The sequence below is a fragment of the Lepus europaeus genome, chromosome 8 (genome assembly GCF_033115175.1).
Source record: "Lepus europaeus isolate LE1 chromosome 8, mLepTim1.pri, whole genome shotgun sequence".
In the NCBI taxonomy this organism is placed as follows: Eukaryota; Metazoa; Chordata; class Mammalia; order Lagomorpha; family Leporidae; genus Lepus; species Lepus europaeus.
In genome coordinates this window covers 13,103,716-13,118,169 of record NC_084834.1, presented here as the reverse complement: position 1 = coordinate 13,118,169, position 14,454 = coordinate 13,103,716, and the positions used below count along the sequence as shown (strand labels likewise).

General features: G+C 43.6%; 1 pseudogene; it reads right to left on the bottom strand.

Annotated features, from left to right (window-relative positions):
* Positions 1 to 13,868: 13,868 nt before the first annotated feature.
* Positions 13,869 to 14,051, bottom strand: LOC133765212 (small integral membrane protein 30-like; annotated as a pseudogene).
* Positions 14,052 to 14,454: the final 403 nt, after the last annotated feature.

Below are 14,454 nucleotides of genomic sequence, written 5' to 3'. Positions count from 1 at the left end.
CTTCACAGATACTGTCTTCACCCACTACACCACAACACAAGCTCCCCCTACATATTTTGGATGCTCAGCAATGCACCAGGGCTAGATGCTGAATTTCAGAGAAATTACAAGACAGTCCATATTCTGATAGACTTTGGGGAAAAATACTCAGGTCTAACATGTTCATCATACTCCTAGAACATGATCATTACAATACAGTTCAGTAAATTCAAAGACAGAGCAGTGCTGGGGAAGGAACAATCTGCCTCACTTGGGGCTTAGAGGAAGGTTCAGAAAAGACAGGGTAACTGCTCTCACCCTTCCGTCCACTGCCAACTACCGCTCTGCTCTCATAACAAAAGTACACGGAACTGGTCCATTTCCATCCAGACCTCCCGTGCACTCTTACCAAACTTAAGTGTCCCAAAATGCTGCACTCACCACCTATTCGCCCCATTGGTCACCTTGTTCAGACCTCACAGTGGCTTCTGTGGCCTCCACACTAGGAAGAGGCCCCACAAAGCTCAAGGAAAACATGTTCGTTTGGGTGTGAAAAATTTTGAAACCCATGCCCAGTTTCTTTCAAATACAAAATCCCATGAACGTTTTGAATGCCGCTGGTTTGCATGGATTCCAAGAATTTTTGTGCCACGATAAATTTACCTTTTCATTCCCTATTCTAGAAACTTTTTGGAGTTTGGAGACCACTTACTTGTTGAACTGGGTGGCATGAACGATGTAATTGTGCGTGCGGTTTGCTCATCCGTGTGCTGGGATCACTGCAGCTCTTAGTGCACACAGTGATGAATCTGGCAGAGAGGAGGTACTCAGTACTAGTGAATTATTATAATAACCAGCACACTGTTCCGCCTGATCTCACATCGCCACGGGTATTTCCCCTGCATTTGAAGGAAGGCTGGAATAACTGACCCCCAGAGTCTCTTGCAGACACTTGGATTTCCAATCCATTGGACACCCATTTAAAGCTGGCTTATGCACTTCATGTGCACAGCCTCCTGCCCCCACACTGTGCCTCCTCTGCCTCTACACACCGTCCAGTGCTGCTGTCTCTTCACCTTTTGCCTGACCAAATCCCACCTGTTCAAGGTGTGAATCCAAAGTACACTTCCCACGGACTTTAATTTTATTGATATTCTCTCTCATTTCTGAATTCTTACAATTCTGTAAGTAGAAATGCAAACTCCTTTTCCCCTTAGTACTATAATAGATTACAGAATTGCTATTAATGCATCTGTCCTGGTCCTTCCATTTCCGTGGCATTCTGCTACAGTAAGGGAACAAGCATCCCAACTCCAGATGGGATATTATATTTTTTTCTTTATTTAGTTTGAGAATCAGAGACCCAGACAGAGACAGAGAGACAGAGATCTCCTATACACTGATTCATTCCCCAGATGCCCTTAAAGGAAGGAGAACAAAGGGCAGAGCCAAGTGCCTGTTGGCCTCTGGCCAAGTAATAGGGTTAGAGTCACAGTGGCCACTTCCAGCCTGCAGTCATAAACCCAACCCTCTGGTCATGCTGCTTGGGGCAGGCCAGATGACTTGGCCATTTCCGATACTTCCTGCTCTCTCCTTGCCCATATGCAAGCCTTCCCCTGCCAATATGCAGAACTTTATTTGTCTATTATTTGTCTATTAAGGTAAACATTATTTGTCTATTAAGCATTATTTGTCTATTAAGGTAAGCATTATTTGTCTAAGGTAAACACAGGTCTGATTAGTGGCAGAGGGTAGCAGTTAGCTTTTGTTCAGCAAAACAGAGTCATGTGAGCTACTGTTAGAATGACAGGTCCAGATGCCTCACATCGTCTCCAGCACTCTACCACCTCCAGAGAATGTGCAGCAGTATCTTAGGGTGGCTTTACCTTTGTACATTTCTGTTTATTCCATTTATATGAGAAGCAGAGCAAGCAGACAGGCAGAGCCCCAGTCTGCTGGTTCACCCTCCAAATGCCTACAAGACCCAGGGCTGGGGCAGGTTGAACTGGGAGCTTGGGAACTCAATCCAGGTATCCCACTTGGGTAGGAAGGACCACTGCGGCTTCCCATTAGGGAACATGCAATCTGAGCAGAGTTCAGATCCAGATGTTCCAACATGGAATGTGGGCATCCCACGTGGCATCCTAACTGCTGCCTGCCCCTGGTGATGGTTTTAGTTCCCAAAAGTCTAAATGTTCAGAGTCATTTCAGGGCTGATTTCTGACTGGCATGTTTGCTTTGGTAAAATATCAGCTCAAATCTCTGGTCCATGTTTTCACCAGCCTGTTCTTATTGAGGGTTTTTTTTTTTATTTAATTTAATTTTTTTTATTTGACAGATAGAGTTATAGACAGTGAGAGAGAGACAGAGAGAAAGGTCTTCCTTCCTTTGGTTCACCTCCCAAATAGCTGCCACGGCCGGAGCTACACCTATCCAAAGCCAGGAGCCAGGTACTTCTTCCTGGTCTCTGACATGGGTGCAGGCGCCCAATCACTTGGATAATCCTCCACTGCCCTCCTGGGCCACAGCAGAGAGTTGGACTGGAAGAGGAGCAACTGGGACTAGAACCTGGTGCCCATATGAGATGCTGGCGCTGCAGGCAGCAGATTAACCAAGTGAGCCATGGCGCCGGCCCCTGTACTTATTGAGTTTTAAGAGCTTCTTACACCTCTTGGCACAAGTCTTTTGTCCACATGTAAAGTGACAATCTGTAGTTTCTCTTTTATTTCCTTAAAAGTTCCTTTCAACAAGTTAAGGTTTTGCTTTCCATAAAGTCAAATTCATTATTTTTTTTCATTTTTTAATAAAGATTTATTGATTTATTTAAAAGTCAGAGCTACATACACACACACAGAGAGAGAGAGAGAGACAGAGAGAGAGAGAGAGGTCTTCCATCCACTGGTTCACTCCGGAGTTGGCCGCAATGACCTTGGGCCATCTTCTACTGCTGTGGGCTCTCACAGGGATGACACCTGGCAGCCTGCCTGGGCTGCGACCATGAAAAGGGAGACTTACTGCTCCTAGGATGTCACATGTGTGTATGATTGATTTGGAGCCTTACAATTTGCTGGTTTAGCTTCAGACTCTTAGTAATCTGGGGTTGCATTGAGAAAAACAGCATTGAAAGAAATGCTCCCGAAGGAAATTAGATATTACATTCTAGGATCACAAAACAGTTAGTACTTTATGAGCCACTTATTCTGCAATCTTCTACTCTAAAGAAATAGGAATGCAAACAAACATTGACCTGCAAAGATGTTTAAAATCACCTTAGTTGTAATGAAGAAGGGGATATATGCACAGAAGGTATTCCTCAACGTTGGGATGATAATTCTAGTGAAGGTGTTATGGTGGCTTTTATCCTCTCCTTTTTGAGTGATTGTGATTTACACTTTTTCAAAACTGAGCATGTCTTCCTTCTGATGAGGGAGGACAAATGAAGTTAGGAATAATATATACATGGAAAAGAATAATATATAAGTAAGTAGTAAATTCTGCTGCATCCACAGAGTAAAATGTTAGGAAACTATTTTTTAAGGTTGTATTTATTTATTTATTTATTTTATTTGAGAGGCAGAGTTACAGACAGTGAGAGGGAGAGACAGAGAGAAAGGCCTTCTATCTGCTGGTTCACTCCCCAAATGGCTGCAGCAGCTGGAGCTGTGCCGATCCGAAGCCAGGAGCCAGGAGCTTCTCCCTGTCTCCTGCACGACTGCAGGGGCCCAAGGACTTGAGCCATCTTCCCCTGCTTTCCCAAACCATAGCAGAGAGCTGGATCAGAAGAGGAGCAGCTGGGACTAGAACCGGTGCCCACATGGGATGCAGGCACTGCAGGCAGAGGATTAACCCACCGACCCACAACGGCGGCTGTGAAAGCTATTTATTTTGTTATGAAGTTTTTAAGTAGGTGGGTAAATGCTTATAAAGTGTTAAGAGTGCTTAGGGTCACCAAATTCTTGTGCCTTGGTGTTTCCATAGTGTTCTTTTATTTTTTTTTAATATTATGTTTTTGGTAAGGTTGGTAGTAGTGTGCTTTCTGTCATTTCTGTGGCTAAATCCCTTGAGTCTGTTCTCTTTTTTTCCTTGTTTCCTGGGGATACACGTTTTGTCAGGTTCACTGAGTTTTCAAGAGTTGTATTTTAGTCTCCCTGATCTTCTGTTGGCCACAGGTCCCAGCCACATGTCAGGGACACTCAGGCCTTCAGGAACTAGATGGAAGGAAAAACAAATCGTGTATTATATTGTATCTTACCAATGAAATGCTATATTTTATATTATAAATTGTTTTTGTAAGTATTATACATTGTATTTTGTATGTTATAAGTGTACTTCAAATTGTATATTGTAAAAGGTATAGGGGCCGGCACTGTGGCATAGTGGGTTACTGCCCTGGTCTAAAGTGCTGGCATCCCATATGGGCGCCGGTTTGATACCTGGCTGCTCCACTCTGATCCAGCTCACTGCTGTGGCCTGGCAAAGCAGTAAGAAGATGGCCCAAGTCCTTGAGCTCCTGTACCTGTGTGGGAGACCTGGAAGAAGCTCCTGGCTTCGGATCGGTGAAGTTCTCACCATTGCGGCCAATTTGGGAGTGAACCAGTGGATGGAAGACCTCTCTCTGTGTGCTTCTCCTCTCGCAGTGTCAAATATTTATTCAAATAAATAAATAAATCTTTAAAAAAGAAGTATATGTGCTTGGATGTATCACGTACAGTTCCAGGAGTCACGAGCCTAGCTGGCTGAATTCTGATTCCAGGATGGGTGAACCACCAGGTGGGTATCTCCCGTTAGGTGGGCGATTAAGATGCCCAGCCAATGTGTTGATTTTCAGGTTTCTTATTATTTTCTGGATTTTGTGGCTAGGAGCTGGGAAATGGATCTAGTCATCCAGAAAGGATGTTTCTGTTCATAGTTCTTTGACTCCCGTTTTACCTAATTTGCTAAGATAGTTTATCTCAGCTTGCCTTGAAGGTTCTCCAGCACAGCAGTGATAGCATTGACTGGGAAAGCAAATAGATGGTTGGGTGTGTGTTATGGCCCCACTGAATTCTGATTCTGCCTCTGTGATACCCAGTGTTTCCCTAATTGTGTGAGAAAGTTCCTGAGGAATGTATTTTGTTATATTGTCTTGCTTTGCAGATTCTAGATAGAACAAAGCCCTCATGACACTTGGTGTACTTATTTTATTCTTTACCAAAGGTGGATCTTGGAAAACTTACATTTCAGCTTTGCAAAACAATGTATCCAGGACTGTTCACCAGGGGAGGCCAAGCAGCCTCTTTCAAGAAACTTAGATGATTTGTCTGCTATTGCTCTGTAAAGGATAGGGCCCCAGGCACGATCTATGCAGACATCCTGCAGAAGCTCTGGGGTTCCAGTCTTTGAGCGTGTGGGCTGAGCTTGATCAAGGAGCTGGCCTCCCACAGCTGGTGAGCCAGGACTGCAAGTTCCAGTGGCCCCCAGGTGAGGAGGGAGGGACGAAGGGACTGCAGCTCCTGGCTGTCAGGCCTGTGAGTGCCCGTGATCCTTCCGTGGGCACCTGGCCTTCCTTGGTCAGCCAGTGTCTTGAAGATAAACCCGCACAGGAGCGTGTCTGCCAGAGCATCTGCAGCTTGGCTGGTGGACAGGCGTGTTACCATGGGAGCATAGGGACGTGCAGGGTAGCAAGGGGCACAGCAGGGCCGGGCTGGGACACAGACCCTCTGCCCCATTCCTGACTCTTTCAAACTTTGTTCAGGCTCCAGGCACATCACAGCAGCTGCTAGAGAGGAGGCATCCCACCTGAACACAGTGTCATCAGCTGCTCCATGTGCCTGGCCAGAGCTGGATGCCCGGTTGCCCTGTCATGCTTGGCTCTGAGGGCACAAGGCAGCTGCAGAGGGTCCCATTCCTGGGCTCCACAGCAGGCCAACATGAGCGGTGAGTGAGTGCGGGGCACAGGGAGGGTCCTGGAGCCTCGACTGGCCTGGGCGCGTGTGTCTCTGCTGGACCCAACCCTAGACCTTTAGGGATTGCCCGATTTTCAGCTTGGGCCCCAACTCCACTGGGCAATCTGGAGTTGAGACTCTGAAGGCAGGACTGTGGCACATCTTGCCAGTTTCCTCAGTTCCTTCTCTGAGCAAAAATGTAGCGTAGATATGGGCTGAGGGCCACGTGAGTCCGTGCCGTGTGAGGGTAGGTGCAATGGGTGCGATGGGTGGGCTGTGCTTGCTGGCACAGGTGCTTCTCTGCCACACTTGATCTTGTGGCAGTTGTGGTGATTAGGAAAGTGGGTTCTCTGCAGACCCCAGGGAGGTGACATTTCTCAGCCTCCCAGGGCGCCGGCCCTGTTGCTAGTTTTTAAATCATTACTTATCTATGCTCCAAAATTCAAATCTGTTGGTTACCCTGTTATCTTCTTCTTGGTTATTATTACTTGTACAAAGATAATTTTATTTGATTTCTATAACTGGCAATCAGACAAATGAACATCAAGGACATTAATGAGAGGGAAAACAAAAAGGCAGAAAATATTTCAGTTTCATAAGATTCTAAATTCTAGATAGTTTGAACTTTGCTGAAAACTCTACTAAAAGCAACCCATCAGAAAATGTGATAGGAAAGCAAATTAATGATAAGTTCAAGATACCTCTTCGTATCAGCAGGAAACAATTGACTTAAAATATGATCAGAGTAAAGTAAACATTTTTACTTGTTACAAAAATATGTTGAAATGAGGCCAATGATGGCATGAAGGCCTTTAACAAAAAGTCTCCAAAACATGGAGTAAAAGTGGGGGAAATTGGGTGCTTCTGGCATTGCAGAGGCAGGTTGTACCCTGTCTTTGAGGGATGTGAACATTCTGGCCCCTAGAAAGTAAATAAATGAAAACAGTAATAATAAAATAGCTCACCAAGTTATCCCATGGGTGATATCAAATATCTCAGCCCTAAAAATTATTTGAGAATAATGTTAACTGTTTTTCATTTTCTCAAGGCTTATTAATTCTTGGATAAGTTTTTTAAGATTATTTAAAAGAGTGACCAAGAGAAAGGGAGAGAGCTTCCATCCATTGGTTTACTCTCCAAAAATGCCATAGTAGCCAGGACTGGGCCACACTGAAGCTGGGACATCCACATGGTGTAAGGGGACCCATGCATTTGGTCTATCTTCCTTTGCTTTTCCAGTCATATTAACAGGAAGCTGGGTCAGAAGCAGAGCTACTGGGACTTGCACCTGTGCTCATGTGTGATGTGGGTGTCAGGCAGCAACTCAATCCACTGGCCTCTTTGGATAAGTGCCACAATACTTGCCCCTTTACATAAGTTTTTGAAGGCTGAGTAATGCTCCATTAAATGAGTATACGCAATGTGTTTGTCTATTCATTTGTTAGTGGATTTAGGATATTGACACCTTTTGGCTCTTGGAAGTTGCTATAGACTGCCTGTGTTCTAAAAACATTCATATGTTGCAATTCTAACCTCCAAGGTAATTAGCAACTGAGACATTTGGGAGTAATTAGATCATGAAAGCTGTACTGTGGGATTAGTATCATTATAGAAGAAAGCACGGAGAGGCCTCTTCCTCTTGATGTGTGAGGTTCCAGTGCAAAGACAGTTTTCTACAATCCAGGAGGCTGGTTCTCATTAGTTAATCAATGTGCCATGTCTTTGTCTTGCACAGTCTTCAGAACTGTGAGAAATAAAATCTGGTGATTATAAGCTACTCAAGTCATGGGAATTTGTTTTAGCCATCTGAATTGAGTAAGAGAGTCACACCACTCAGGCTTCTGACTCTGGGTCTACTGCTCTTTCCAACATTTTCATAAAGGGAACCAACTTTTGTATACTCTAAAATATCCCAGAAACGCAAGTGGTTTTCAGGGAGACAAGCAGCACATGTAAAAGATTAGCAAGTGGGGCCAGTGCTGTGGCATAGCAGGTTAAGCTGCTGTCTACAGTGCCAGCACCTGATATGGGCACTGTTTTGAGTCTCAGCCTCTCCACTTCCCATCCAGCTCCCTGCTAGTGGGCCTGGGGAAGCAGCAGAAAATAGCCCAAGTTCTTGGGCTCATGCACTCACATGGGAAACCAGGAAGAAGCTGGCTCCTGGCTCTCAATTTGGCTTAGCCCTGGCTATTGCAGCCATTTGGGAAGTGAACTAGCTGATGGAAGACCTCCCTTTCTCTGTCTCTCTCTCTCTAACTCTTTCTTATAATAAAATAAATCTTTAAAAAATTTTTTAAAAAATTAACGAGTGGGATGTTGATGCTGAGCTTGATTGATCTAGGTTTCTTTTTAGAATATCTCTACTTTCAAGATGGCCCAAGTCATGGGCCCCTGCACCCATGCGGGAGACCTGGAAGAAGCTCCTGGCTCCTAACTTTGGATTGGCTCAGCTCCGGCTGTTGTGGCCATCCTGGGAATGAACCAGCGGATGGAAATCCTGTATCTCTCTCTATCTCTACCTCTCTCTGTAACTCTGTCTTTCAAATAAATAAAATAAATCTTTTTAAAAAATTATTGATGCCAAAAACAAGAGTGTCAATTTGTTAAATCAACAACAGGAGTCACTGTGCACTTACTCCTCATGTAGGATCTCTGTCCTTAATGCGTTGTTCAATGTGAATTAATGCTACAACTAGTACTCAAGCAGTATTTTACACTTTATGTTCTGTGTGGGTGCAAACTGTTGTAATATTTACTTAATATATACTAAATTAAACTCCTGTATATAAAGAGAATTGAAAATGAATCTTGATGTGAATGAAATGAGAGAGGGAGTGGGAGTTGGGAGGTGGGAGGGAAGTTACAGAAGGGGAAAAGCCATTGTAATCCATAAGCTGTACTTTGGAAATTTATATTTGCTAAATAAAAGTTTAAAAAATCTACAGAAAGGTATCAGTAGAGCATTAGCTGATGTGATAGCTCTAGAATTATTTCTAAAGGTGAAACTTTGTGGTGAAACATGGCACAAGATTGATGTCAGATAAGCAAGTCCAGAGGACACACTCTCTTCAGTTCCCATGAGCTGTGCTGAAGTTTTCTAGCACTGGCATTACTTCAAACACTCTAGGTGCATCACACCCACTGGAACACCTGGATGTAGCCTGCCTTTTCTCTGGCAGTCCCACTAAGCCCCCAGCACACAGCACTTCCCTGGAGCTCCGTGCAGAGGCTATGTCTTTTCTTGGACTACACAGGACTGAGCCAGAGGAAGAAGACACAGCAGAGCCATCAACATCGTCTTAGACTTCCTCCTGCTTCTGGTCACCATCAGGTGTCACTGGTGACATCTTCCATTCCCTGAAGGAGAAAATTCATAGCTGAGGAGATTGTTGCATTACCAGAGCTGGGCATGGAACCAGCAGCCTCACTGCAAAACTGTGGAGCAAAAACACACACTTGTTCTGTGAGCTTTTCTTTTCTTTTTTTTATTAAACTTTTATTTAATGAATATAAATTTCCAAACTACAGCTTATGGGTTACAATGGCTTCCCCCTCCTAAAACTTCCCTCCCACCCACAACCCTCCCCTTTCCCGCTCCCTCTCCCCTTCCAATCACATCATGATTCATTTTCAATTCTCTTTATATACAGAAGATCAGTTTAGTATATATTAGGTAACGATTTCAACAGTTTGCCCCCATATAGCAACACAAAGTGAAAAAAACTACTGTTGGAGTACTAGTTATAGCATTAAATAAGAGTGTACAGCACATTAAAGACAGAGATCCTACATAATATTTTTTTTAAATTAATTAATTTTCTATGCAATTTCCAATTTAACACCAGGGTTTTTTTTCATTTCCAATTATCTTTATATACAGAAGATCGATTCAGTATATAATTAGTAAAGATCTCATCAGTTTGTACCCACGCAGAAACACAAAGTGTAAAAATACTGTTTCAGTACTAGTTATAGCATCACTGCACATTAGACAACACATTAAGGACAGATCCCACATGGGATGTAAGTACACAGTGACTTCTGTTGCTGACTTAACAATTTGACACTCCTGTTCATGGCGTCAGTAATCTCCCTAGGCTCTAGTATAAGAAACAGTGACCTGATCAGCTCTTGTCCTGACTCTAGATGTACAATGTAATACTTTATCCTTTTTAGTATTTGTTGTTGTTGTTGTTCTAGTACTAGTGGTTGAACTCTGTAATTAACACACAATTATTCTTAGGTGTTTAAATTTTAACTGAAAAGTGATCCCTGTTAAATTTATGGGAGGAGATGTACATTTTGGGACATGCTCAATCAGACTTGCCCCAAATGATGGAGTTAGAAATGTGCCAGGGAATTCCAATACAATCCCATCAAGGTGGCATGTACCAATGCCATCTCACTAGTCCAAGTGATCAATTTCAGTTCACAATTGATGGCTCTGATAGGTCTAAGAGTCAAAGGGATCACACAAACAAGACTAATGTCTACTAATACTAACTGATAGAATCAAAAAGGGAGAGAAAGATCCAAAATGGGAAGCGGGATACACAGCAGACTCATAGAATGGCAGATGTCCTAAATAGCACTCTGGCCTCAGAATCAGCCCTTAAGGCATTCGGATCTGGCTGAAGAGCCCATGAGAGTATTGTAGGCATGGAAAGCCAAGATACCATGGAAAAGAAAAAAAAAAAGAAGAAGACCTAAGTGAAAGATCTCTGTGAGTGAGATCCCAGTGGAAAGAACGGGGCCATCAAAGAAGGAGGTGCCTTTCTCTGAAGGGAGGAGAGAACTTCCACTTTGACTATGACCCTATCAGAATAAGATCAAAGTCAGCGAACTCTAAAGGCTTCCATAGCCCTGGCAACTCTGTGAGCTTTTCATAAGGCAGTGGGTACCTCTGCTAACTCTCCAAAGTCACAGAGTTAGACGCATATTTTAAACTTCTTTACGTTAGCATCTGCTTATCTTTGTCAAAGTTTGACAAATGAACTTTTTTTAAGATCTATTTTATTTATTTGAAAGACAGAGTTACAGAGAGAGGTAAAGAAATAGAGGTCTTCCATCTCTGTTTCACTCCCCAGATAGCCGCAACAGCCAGAGCTACACTGATCCGAAGCCAGGAGCTTCTTCCAGGTCTCCCACACAGGTGCAGAGACCCAGGGACTTGGGCCATCTTCTACTGCTTTCCCAGGCCATAGCAGAGAGCTGGGTTGGAAGTGGAGCAGCCTGGACAGAATCCAGCACCCATATGGGATACCAGTGCTTCAGGCCAAGGCTTTAACCCACTGTGCCAGTGGCGCTGGCCCAATAAATGAACTTTATTCTATATATACAACAGGTTGGGTAGGTGATGGGAACAAACTTGAGGTCTTGGTGGTAATTTTTATATCGCAGTGTGTAGGTTGATAAAGACTGGAATCCAGGTTCCTTCCAAGCTGTTTGACTTGCGCAAATCATATAATGTGTCACAACCTCAAAATGGGAATAATATCTTGGAGGATGTGCTAGAACATAGTCAGCAGACTTCAGCTATGGGTGGTCTGAGATCAATCATTTCCATTTTAAAAAAGATTATTTACTCTACCACCAATGGCTCTACTCCCAACCTGTGTTTATTGATGGTCCTCTTCCCCACTTAATGCTGTATAATTGTTCAAACCTGGTAAATGCCACTCTTAGGATCATTGGTTACTATCCTCACTCTGTCTTTTATGACCTTGTCTAAATATGATCAGAGTTGGCAAACTTGGAAGGCTTCCATAGCCTTGGCAACTCATGACAAGAGCCTAGGGTGGTTACTGGCGCCATAAACCAGAGTGTCAATTTGTTGGGTCAACAACAGGAGCCACTGTGCACTTGCTCCTGATGTGGGATCTCTGTCCTTAATGTGCTGTACATTGTGATTTAATGCTATAACTAGTACTCAAACAGTATGTTTCACTTTGTGTTTCTATGTGGGTGCAAACTGTTGAAATCTTTATACTAAATGGATCTTCTGTATATAAAGAGAATTGAAAATGAATCTTTATGCGAATGGAAGGGGAGAGGGAGCAGGAGAGGGGAGGGTTGCGGGTGGGAGGGAAGTTATGGGAGGGGGAAGCCATTGTAATCCATAAGCTGTACATTGGAAATTTATAGTCATTAAATAAAAGTTAAAAAAAATATCACATTGAAAGTGAAAAAAAAAAAAGATTATTTATTTGAAAGGGAAGGGGAGTGAGAAAGTGAGATCTCCCATCCTATGGTTTACTGCCCCAATGCCCATAACAGCCAAGGCTAGCACAGCAGCGAGCAATTCACCTATTTTCCATATGGGTGGCAGGGACCTAGAGAGCTTGAGCCATCACCTGCTGCCTCCCAGGCTGCTCATTAGCAGGAAGCTAAATAGGGAGTGGAGTTGGGACTCAAACCCAGGCACTACAACATGGGACACACACATCCTAAGTGGTTGGTTAACTGCTAGGCCAAATGCCCACCTCTGTGTCTGTATGTGTGGTTTTTTTTAAAAGTTTTATTTATTTATTTGAAAGTCAGAGTTACACAGAGAGAGAAGGAGAGGCAGAGAGAGAGAGAGAGAGAGTGAGAGATCTGTTTTACTCCCCAATTGACCTCAGTAGCCGGAGCTGCAACAATCCGAAGCCAGGAGCCAGAAGCCTCTTCTGGGTCTCCCATGCAGGGGCAGGGCCCAAGGACTTGGGCCATCTTCTTACGGCTTTCCCAGGGCATAGCAGAGAGCAGATCAGAAGTGGAGCAGCCGGGACTTGAACCAGCATCCATATGGGATGCTGGCGCTGCAGGCGGTGGCTTTACCTACTACGCCACTGCCTGGATCCACAGCCCCTACTGGATTTTAAGGTTGGAAAAATTGTCAAATGTTTTTGAGAACTGGATTTTTGACAAACTACATAAGCTTTTAATTGCTATCTTTTTGAAAACTTATATTTAACATAGTATTTATCATCACAAGGTTGTTACTCAGTTAACAAGTTTCTTTTTACATAAATCTCCTCTATTTTGATGTTAACAAAGTTTTTCTTAACATTACATCTTTTCTACATTTCAACATTAGACACATTGAATGCATGTTTTCTTTTTTCTTTTTTTTTTTTTTTTCGACAGGGCATGTTTTCTAAACTTCTTTTTCCCCTGAGGTAAAAGGTTTCAGTTTTGGCTATTTGATATTCCAGTATGATATTAACCTGGGAGATAAAGCACAAATCCAATGAAGATGTGGAGAAAAGAGTCCTCTGTTAGCAGGCAGGATTCTAATCCCACAGTGGTAACCTCCCAGGGTTCTGGGAGAGAGCCTTCTGATTCCTGTTCCATGCGCTTTGACATTCTGAAACCATGAAATACTATTTATGCAAATTTTTTTTTTTTTTTGACAGGCAGAGTGGACAGTGAGAGAGAGACAGAGAGAAAGGTCTTCCTTTTGCCATTGGTTCACCCTCCAATGGCCGCCGTGGCCGGCGCTCTTCCGATGGCAGGAGCCAGGTGCTTATCCTAGTCTCCCATGTGGGTGCAGCGCCCAAGCACTTGTGCCATCCTCCACTGTACTCTCTGGCCACAGCAGAGAGCTGGCCTGGAAGAAGGGCAACCAGGACAGAATCCAATGCCCCAACCGGGACTAGAACCTGGTGTGCCGGCGCCACAAGGTGGAGGATTAGCCTAGTGAGCCATGGCGCCGGCCGCAAATTTCAACTATCCTACTTCTTTGGCCTCTTTTCAAACCAGCTGATACAAGTTACAGGCTGGATTTTTCCATGCATTACTTGCTATAAAGAAAATATTCTTTTTCCACTGTAACAGATATCTATGTTCCTGTTTTATGGGAACAACTGAAAATGTCAAACTACCGTATTTGCTGTTTCTTGGAACTCGCAGACACAAAAGCGCAGGCTTAACTGAAATAGCACAAAGAATCTCAGGGCAAGGTTTGATTCAGGAGGCCCTTGAAAGTCACATCTGTGCATTTCTCTTTCCTGCAGACACCTCCAAGCAAGCTCAAATGCTTGTTATACTGAGAACCACTCCTAACAAGAGTGAGATTGCATCTCCAGCTCCTAGTGCTTCAACAACAGGCAGCACCAAAAGCAATGAAATGAGGACTAAGAGTAGCTGTGTTGAAACTGAGGTCAACATGTTGGGATCTTGAAGGCTGAAGGGTTCAAAGAAATGGTATACGTGTTATTTTATCCAGCTTGAAATGTTCCCTTCCTGGAGCTCCAGATGCTGGATTTAAGAGATTCTATGGAATAACACCTTCCAGGAAGCAGCCACTACAGGAATCTAACTGCTGTTGTCTAACCTTCACATGTGTGTTGCCATCACGTCTAGATGGCACCTCTTTTTCTAGGGGCCTCAACAATGTCTCTTGAACCTACAGAATAAATTCTTCGCTGGTTCTTTCTGGATAATGAAACAGATATAGGGTCTTTATGTTATGGATGAGTTGCTACATGCCAAAATGATCTGACATTGACTTGGTCCTTGATGAGATTCCAGAAAACGTTCTAGAAGAGGGCAAGAATTTGCAAATTGAAAG